The 9,956-nt window shown below is 33.4% G+C and overlaps 1 non-coding gene across 1 annotated transcript; it reads left to right on the forward strand.

Moving 5' to 3' along the window:
- Positions 1–563: 563 nt before the first annotated feature.
- LOC139846097 (small nucleolar RNA R71) lies at positions 564–670 on the forward strand. The gene has a single exon (XR_011758841.1). It is a non-coding gene; the product is annotated as a small nucleolar RNA R71 (small nucleolar RNA).
- Positions 671–9,956: the final 9,286 nt, after the last annotated feature.

Below are 9,956 nucleotides of genomic sequence, written 5' to 3' on the forward strand. Positions count from 1 at the left end.
AGGTGGTGCATTTCTTTGATTTTGATTTGGAAAATTCCGGTTATTTTGGTAACATGAATTTCCTCCGTGGTAATTGTTGTTTGAACTTGAAGGTCCCCCTATTTGATAACTGTTGACAGGAGGGTACTTCCGGTTCATTGCATCAACCGCCGGAAAGTCATCAAAATTCATTTCACCTTTATGCAAGTAACCTAAGAAATTTGCTTGCTCTTCCATTGTTGTTTGGTCGCAATCTCGAGTGAGATGGGGACCTTGGCACAATTCACACCTACCCTGATAGCGTGCATTTCTTTGGTTACCTTCTCAATTTGCCTTGGTTGATTTGCCAATTGAACTTTTAATGCAGCGATTTCATCGTTGCTTTCGACATTAGAATTGTTGACGATCTAGAGAATTCCATCTCTTGATGCCAATTGTGAGAATGGGCTGCTATATCGGCAATTATTGTGTGAACATCTTCGGGCGTTTTTTTCATGATTGATCCTCCTGCTGCAACATCTATATCCTTTCAGGTAGCCACATTGACTCCTTTGTAGAATATTTGGACCTTTTGGAATGTATTCAACCCGTGTTGAGGACATACCTTAAGCATTTTATTAAATCGGGTCCAAGCTTCATAAAGTGTCTCGTTAGACTTTTGCTTGAAATGATTTATATCACTTTGCAGTTTTGCTGCTTTCGAAGCAGGGAAGAATTCTGACAAAAATTTGTCCATCATGTCATTCCAATCTTCAATATAACCTTCCGGTAATGAGTCTAGCCAATCTCTTGCATCATCCTTTAGGGACCATGGAAAGATTTTTAAACATGCAACTTCATCGGAGACATCTTTGATTTTGAAAAGCTTGCAAATGCTTACAAACTTACGAAGATGCTCGTTAGCATCCTCATTTGGGGCTCCACCGAATTGGCATGTATTAGTCACCATGTGGAGAAATTGCCCCTTTATTTCAAAACCATCAGTCATCGTAGGTTGAATAATTGTGTGGCCTTGTCCTGTCCTTGTTGCCTTCATCAAAGCATCCATCGTTTGATTTATAGCAGTCATCTCTTCCTCTTCTTTAATGACTGGCTCGATGATTGGTTGAACAATTGGTTCAGAACTAGAATCTAATGAAAGTGATTCTAAACCCTGAGCAAGAGATTCTACTTCTTGAGCTCTTAAGCATTCGTGAAGTTCTCTTTCAGGTTCAGGATATGAAGGAATTAAATTAGAGTTGGAAGAACGCAGATTCATGCACTAATACCTATCCTGCAATCACAACACCACAAACAAACCAATTGCAAAAACAAAAGCTTATAATAAAAAGTAACTTTTCTAGGAATTGAATTCCTACAAAAGGATCGAATAATTCAAAGTTTATTTAAAATCTTTTAACAAAACCGCTTCCCCGGCAGCGGCGCCAAAAAGTTGATGTGTCAAAACGTAACCTTTAAAATGAAGACAATATGCCTAATAATTAACACATAATACAGGCAACTAAAACCCGATCATGCAGTAACTAGCAAGTAAATTGACCAGTTCGATCCACAGGGAGAAGTTTGTTTTTAAGATTTTACCACGATTAATTATTCTAAAAGGGATGTTTTATGTTTGAAGTTGTATTTTCGTTTAACGAAACAGTAAATAAATATAGTAATTAACAAGAATGAGAATGCGGTGTTTACTTCTATGCTTGATAAATGACAAGGATTGTTCTTTTATGATTAAACATAGCTTAAGAGCTATGTTTAATCAACAAGATTCTTTCGTGGTTGAATTCACATAAAACCTAGTTTACTAAAATCACTCTAAGTAAACTACATGATTGTATATCCTAAATATCGTTCAATTAACATCCCATACTCACATATAGGTGGCTAGATCACGAGGTGTTGAAGTATAAGCTATGGTCTTTGATAAATTCACATAAACCAAGTCATAACTTACATAATTGAACTAGGATACAAGGATGATTACAACTATGGATCTTTTGAAAGAACATGGTGATTTAGATTGATTAACTAACTAGATTCAACCCGGTTAAACTCACGTGAAACCTGAATTACAATAATCACTTGAGGTAATTTCATAACTATGTTGCTTTGGAACTTATTCAATTACCGAATTAAACACATAACAAAATCACTTAAGTTTATGCATCTAATCATCTAGATTACTAGGTGTATTGAAGTATAGATTGTTTTCCTAGTTAACTCACATTAATAGGTTGCAATCTATATAATTGAAGTAATGAACTAAACAAGCATAACAATGGTTCTTACGATTGAACTAGATAATTTAATCAATCAAACATATGTGTAACTAGCATAACATCAAAGTATAGAACAATCCCAAGCCATAAATCTTACATTGAAGCAAACACATAAGGCTTTTAGCCTAACATAATCATAGTATAACTAATGAAACAGTAAATACAATTCGCATTCATGTTTAAAAGATATAGAACAAAAGTACCAATAGTGATGAATGATCCTAGCTTAATCTTGATGTTGGAAGAGTGGAGATTGACTTGCAGCCTTCCTTGAACCTTGAAAATCGTATTAGAACTGAGGGAGAACGTAGTAGTGAAGGTATATGAAGTATGTAACCAAAGGCTCTCTTAAATAGGCTAAAAAGTTAGGTAAAATTTCCAGAAATTGACCAGATGCCCCGCATCTCTTTACGTTCAGTAGATTCCAGCTCGATTCTGCACTCAGGACTGTCGGCAGGGAAGCAGATGCGCTGCATCTGGCTTGGATGCACCGCATCCACCTCAGATGCGCCGCATCTGAGGCTGTTTTGGTCCAAAAGTCTTCATGCTCCACATCTGAAACTGTCGGGAGTTATTTGGTGCATAGATGCGCCACATCTAATAGAGATGCGCCGCATTTGGACCTGTCTCAGTGGTTTCGGGTTGTTTTACGCGTTCAATCTTCGTTTTAACTCTGTTTTTGCTGTTGGTCTTCATTTATTCATTCACAATGGACTTTTACAAATATATACGAGTTACAATACATAAGTACAAAAATTACATACAAATGGAACAACTTTGGATCGAAATAACGGCAATAAACATGTATAATTTTTGCGTTATCAGTTTTCCTATAATACACAACACAAACTCACATATCTATATTTTTTCTCTTCTTCGCTGCCATAATCGATCACCATCACTGTTAACCTTGATTTCTTACTTATGTTAATTGTTTGTTTCGAACAACACCACTAGCTACTATTATCGATCACCAAACCAAAACACACGTCACTTTACTACTACTCATACCACCACCTTCGTGATGCAATCCACCAAAACCATTTGACCAACACCTTTACTGTTAAATTGTTTTTCTACGGCCTACTATGTTTCTTCTCCATTCGACTGCTGCGATGGCAACCTCCACCGTCACCAAAAGCACTCTAAAACCACCCTTACAATCAACGTTGTGCTACTGCTAAACTGTTTAGGATTACTTCTGTTTTTATGATTCAATCACCACATAGACACCACCTTGAAACCCACTTCTTTCCTTCGGTCGCGAGAACCACCACAGCAACTATTAAAACAACCACCACTCCATCTCCACCATTGTTGCTACCGTACTTCTGTTCTTCTGGTAATGAACGAAACTACCAAAACCACACTCGCTGTTATCCTTCTTTATATAGATTTCGAACAACCATCACCCGACCACCTTTAAACTACCATCAACCCTAAACCACCTCTCTCTCACTCCCTTTCTTCAATTCATCACAAGCCGCCAACCATTAATTTGTAACTTCTATAATTTAGTTTCTGTATCACTTAGAATGAAGATCACCACAACATGCTATTGTTATTGACTTTGCTTCGTTTTCTTGTTCCTTCAGACCCAACGCCACACTTCATCACCCTCTCTCTCTCTCATTCACTTTCTCATTTTTTTCTTCTGTTTCAACTCAATGCAAATCAACAAATCATTGTTTACTTCTGCTTTTATGAAACAATCAGACATGGAGAATAATTGAATATCATAATGGGTCTCTTTATCTCTATGGCTGACAAGATTCGATTTAAATAAAACCACTTGCGAAATTTTAATTCTATATTCCTGTTTAATTAACGCCATTATAAACCTACCAGTTGTGAACCGAATTCTATTGGGCTGGGATCTCACATCCTCTTTCTGCTGGGCCATGTTCCTTTCCTTGTTGGGCTGATCATGTAACCCATTCCTATTACTGTTAGATCACCAAATCCAAAACCGATCACCAATTTTTTTTCCTTTCAATGCTACAGCCTTGTGGCTGCTGCTGCACATTTTTTTGTTTACATAGGGATTAAACGAAAATGATAATGATGTTTTAGAAGCGAGTGATGTCAGAAAAATGAGGAATTGTAAACGAAAATTTGAGATTATAGTATTAGGAAGACGATATGTATGGGCATGATATTATGATGATAATAAATCGATAATGATAATCGGGGTTTATGGTGATAACCGATACCTAATGGCGGTTGCAACATAATATTTAAATTGTTGATCGGGTCAGTGATTTTAAAGAAGAAGGAAGGAAACAGCGAAAATGGGTTAAATAATTTGATTAGGATTAGCAAAAGAGAAAAGCTGAAATAGAGGGATGGTTCAGTTTGTTTGTATGAAACTAGAGGTCGTGGGTTCGATTCTCGTTCCGGGAAGTTTATTTCTTTTTAATGCTTCTAAGGTATTATTATTATTATTATTATTATTATTATTATTATTATTATTATTATTATTATTATTATTATTATTATTATTATTATTATTATTATTATTATTATTATTATTATTATTGTTATTATTATTATTATCTTTATTATTATTATTATTATTAGCATTATTATTAATTCTATTATTATTATGTTTAAGATTAATTATATAAGATGATTAATTGTTAATATATAAGTATGATTATTATTGTTATTATTAAAGTAGTATAATTATTATTATTATTAAGATTTTTATTAAGTATTATCATTATTACTACAAGTATTATTATTATCATTATCATTATAAAATATGACTCTTTATTATTATTAACACTATTACTATACGTATAACTTACACACACACACACACACATACACACACACACACACACACACACACACACATATATATATATATATATATATATATATATATATATATATATATATATATATATATGTGTGTGTGTGTGTATGTGTGTGTGTGTGTGAAAAATATTATTATAAATATATTATAAAGATATAAATCTTAATACGTTATAAAATATATACCGTTCACTATGATTATATGTGTTAATATTATTTGATTTATAAATAATTAATATAGGTTCGTGAATCCGAGGCTAACCCTGCATTGTTCAGTATCGTCGTATGAATATTTTTACTACAAAATATTGTATGGTGAGTTTCAGTTGCTCCCTTTTTAAATGCTTATTTTTGGGACTGAGAATACATGCGCTTTTATAAATGTTTTACGAAATAGGCATAAGTAATCGAAACTATATTCTATGGTTGAATTGTTATATCGGATATCGCCCTTGTTGAACTTGGTAACCTAAGAATTGGTGTTTATTATAATTGCCACCAATTGACGCGAATCCTAAAGATAGATCTATGGGCCATTGACAAGCCCCAGTCATAGAATTTGAACTGCTTTAGTACTTCGATATTTATATATGGGGATATTCTAGATGCATTTTGTTAATGTCGGTAACAGGTGTTCAATCCATATGAATGATTATTTTTGTCTCTATGCATGGAACGAATATTTATGAGAAATGAAAATGAAAATCTTGTGGTCTATTAAAATTATGGAAATGATCGATTATGATAAACTAATAAACTCACCAACCTTTTGGTTGACACTTTAAAGCATGTTTATTCTCAGGTATGAAAGAAATCTTCCGCTGTACATTTGCTCATTGTAGAGACATTACATGGAGTCGTTCATGGCATATTTAAATCAGTACCTCGCAATGGGACCATATGTTGAAGACTTCGTCCAGGTGGATTAGGACGGATCGCTTCATGTGGTATCAGAGCGGTGGTCTTAGCGAACCAGGTCTTGCATTAGTGTGTCTAACTGATAGTTGTTTAGATTCATTAGTGGGTCTGGACTTCGACCGTGTCTGCATGTCATAAGTTTTGCTTATCAATTAGTGTCGAAAATTATTTGCTTATCATCCTTAAAGTCTAGACACGTCTTACTGCCTCTATTGCATAGACAGTGTATAGATAAATTCATATCTTAGCGTATCTGTTACTGTTACCTTTGCCTGGCAGCTTCCGTAGATTCCTACGTAACTTATGGGATTTTAGTATTATATATGCATATGTAAATTATGTATTTCAGGGTACTAATCTACATCCTATAATCTATTTCTTATCGAAAATCCTTCATCTGATCGTACCAGATGAATCCCTCAACCAGTTCGAGTCCCTCAGATTCCGATAGCTATTCCGACAGTTATTCCGACAACTATTCCGACATGGAATTCCGCTCGAGCTCTGAAAGCAGTGTGACCAGAATGAATCAACCAATCAGCCATCATCAATTCTGGATGAGTTGGGGATGGGTTCGTAATCGACTTAATCAATGGAGACGAGAAGAGGGCAATCCTTTCCATCAACCAAATTCACCTCTTGGCGATGAACCTGAAGCACTTACCGGCGAACCTATCCGAAACACCATTTTCACCCTCATTTCCAGAGTATCTCGCCACGATTATATTCTATCTAAAATTCTAAACCTTATTCATCCGCTCGTTCCAACCGATAATCATCCCGGAATAATAGAAGAAATCAACGAACTTCGCGCTCGAGTAATCAATTTGGAGAATATGGTGCAAAATTTACCAGCTTCAGCAACACCACCGGCACTAACAGTACCATCAGTAACAGCACCAGTACCATCAACAATCCATGTCTCAATATCTCATTCTGTACCTCGAGCATAATCATTGTTCTACATGACGATCTACATTATTTATCTTCGTTCGACATGGCAAATATGTAATCTCTAATATTTTAGAGATTATATATTCTTGTTCTAACGGTAAATCAAATGAGTTTAATATCATATTAACTCATTAAATCCATGATTATATCCGAAGAAAATATATATGTAAGTATATTTTCATAAAGATTGTAATTAAAAATTCTTTTGTACAAACTGTTAATGGTGAAAATATTTTAACGGGCAGGTAATACCCGAGGAATATTTAGATTTCACATTAATAAGTTACACTGTACATTCTTCCAATCTGATTCAACAGTCATTTACTATCCTACTTACATCCACAGATATACGTATCCGTTCACCGCAGAATAATCATTTTCATTCAATTTCATAATTAGATTTTGACCTATCAGAATCCAACAAGTGGCATAAAGAAGAAAACATTGAACAAAATAAAATTTCTTAGAAACAAACAATTTAACTATGAGAAGAATTTTGTTAAGAATCCACGCCAACTGTTCCTAGCTAACTATTCCTAGCTAACTGATTACATTTTATTTATCACAATTTATTTATCGCAATTTATATTCTCGCAATTTTATTTATCGTCATTTAATTTCTGTTATTTATTTTACGCATTTTAATCGGGACACGTATACAAGGTTTTGACATATCATATCGACGCATATATATATATATATATATATATATATATATATATATATATATATATATATATATATATATATATATATATATATATATATATTATTTGAAATAATCATAGACACTCTATATGCAGTAATGCTTGAGTTAGCTATACAGGGTTGAGGTTGATTCTCAAATAATATATATACTTTGAGTTGTGATCGAGTCTGAGACATGTACACGGATCACGATACGTATTAATTAATTCGAATATTATAAACTATATATGAATTATTGAATTATGAACTGTGGACTACCAACATTGGACAATTAAAAATGAATTAAAATATTGATTATAACATATGAAACTAAACAATTATTCAAGTTTGCCACTTGATTTCATCTTAAACCTCATTTGTATCTTGACGATTACAATCTGCGCTCAAATATTTTCACGATTCTTGAAAACACCTCAATCGAGAGGATGAACCAATCGCACTTCATCTATAGAAGAAGAGATTGATGCATATAGTTATGCACCTGAAAACACTCGAAACCTGAGTAAACGTTTAACACGTATCTGTACTAGATCCTTTAGCATTGTTATTACCGAAAATAACATTGCAATTCTTTTTCGAATTAGCCAATTTTGTCACAGCTTCAACAAATCAATTTCAACTTTTCATTCGAATAAACTATATTATAACTTTGATATATAAGTTTGTCCTTCATCGTCATTACCGGAGAACCATTTATATACCACCACATTAGCAGTAAACTTACCAACAACTTCATTGATCTTTGATTTTCTGAAAAATCATTATATTCATTGAAACCCTATCATGAACTCATCGGCATCTTGTAACGAGAACTTTCATACCAAGTACCGGGATATCAGCAATTAGTATTTTGAATCTCGCAGCGTTTCCACATCAATAGTTATATGTATACATATAACATTTATCTCTAAGAATTATGATCTTCCATTCTGAAATTCTGAAAAGCAACCAGTCTGCGAATCAATCCTCTGAATTTTTGAAAAGTTGAATGAAGCAACAAAAACTGTAAACGACATTAACAGTCAAAAGTTTGATGATAAAGAATGATACGTTAGAAAAGCTCAAAAGAAAAGTTGGAGCTGATAAACGGATTGAGAAAATCATGAAGGAGGCTGTGGACAAATCACAAAGACTACACCTGCCTTCAAAGAATCTAAATGATTCAGTATCTACTGAAGTCATTAACAAATACCTTGCTCCTGACTCTAAACCTTTACGGATAAATCTTCCTCATCATCCTTAATGTCATAAATTCTAAGATATTATCATATCTTTCATTATAAATATCCTTGATATCTCTGAATATATTTTCATAACTAATCTTATCTGAAATCAGTTATCTCTTCGCGCTATCAGTATTACATCATATAAGAAACTGCTAGTTTCTATATTCTGTAAACTTTCAAGTTTAAACTATGAATGTTGATAATGCTAAAAACGAACATATATTTCATAGCATTATCCTTCAAGAAAGACAAACTTTTGGTTGCAATTGTTCTATTTACAAGTGATATTTGTTTAAATATTAAAAGGTGAAGACAAAAGACAGATTCGACGAATTGAAGACGCAAATGACCAAAACGCCAAAAAGTACAAAGTACAATCAAAGTGGTTCAAGTAATTGATGAGAAACGTCTAAAAGTTACAAGAATACAAGACGCGAAACGCAAAGTACAAGATATTAAATTATACGAAAAGGCGTTTGAAAATCCGGAACCGAGACATGAACCAACTATTAACGTACGACGCAACGGACAAAAAATTACAAGTCAACTATGCACAAGAATATAATATAATATAATATATAATTAATTATATATATATATTATATTATAAAATATTAAGCAGCCCACGTTCAAATTACCTAGATGAGCTGGATACAAAAGCTCCGCGATCGCGGAGATATAAAGGAGAAAAGCTTTGAGATCGCGGAGTAAACCAGGACACAATTGGCCTATAAAAGCTCGAGCATTCTGCCGAATCCTTCACCCCTTTTCTTTCTTTCCTCTTACGTAAAAAAATATATATATAATTATAATTATAATTTTAATTTAAGTTTAATAATAATAAGGTTATGTTAGCGAGTGTTTTAAGTTTGTAAGTCAAAATTCTGCCCGTGTAACGCTATGCTATTATTAATCATTGTAAGTTATGTTCTACCTTTTAAATTAATGTCTCGTATCTAAGTTATTATTATGCTTATTTAATGCCGAAGTAATCGTGATGTTGGGCTAAATATTAAGATTGGGTAATTGGGCTTTGTACCATAATTGAGGTTTGGACAACAGAACGACACTTGTG

Source organism: Rutidosis leptorrhynchoides, chromosome 4 (assembly GCF_046630445.1).
Source record: "Rutidosis leptorrhynchoides isolate AG116_Rl617_1_P2 chromosome 4, CSIRO_AGI_Rlap_v1, whole genome shotgun sequence".
NCBI lineage: Eukaryota > Viridiplantae > Streptophyta > Magnoliopsida > Asterales > Asteraceae > Rutidosis > Rutidosis leptorrhynchoides.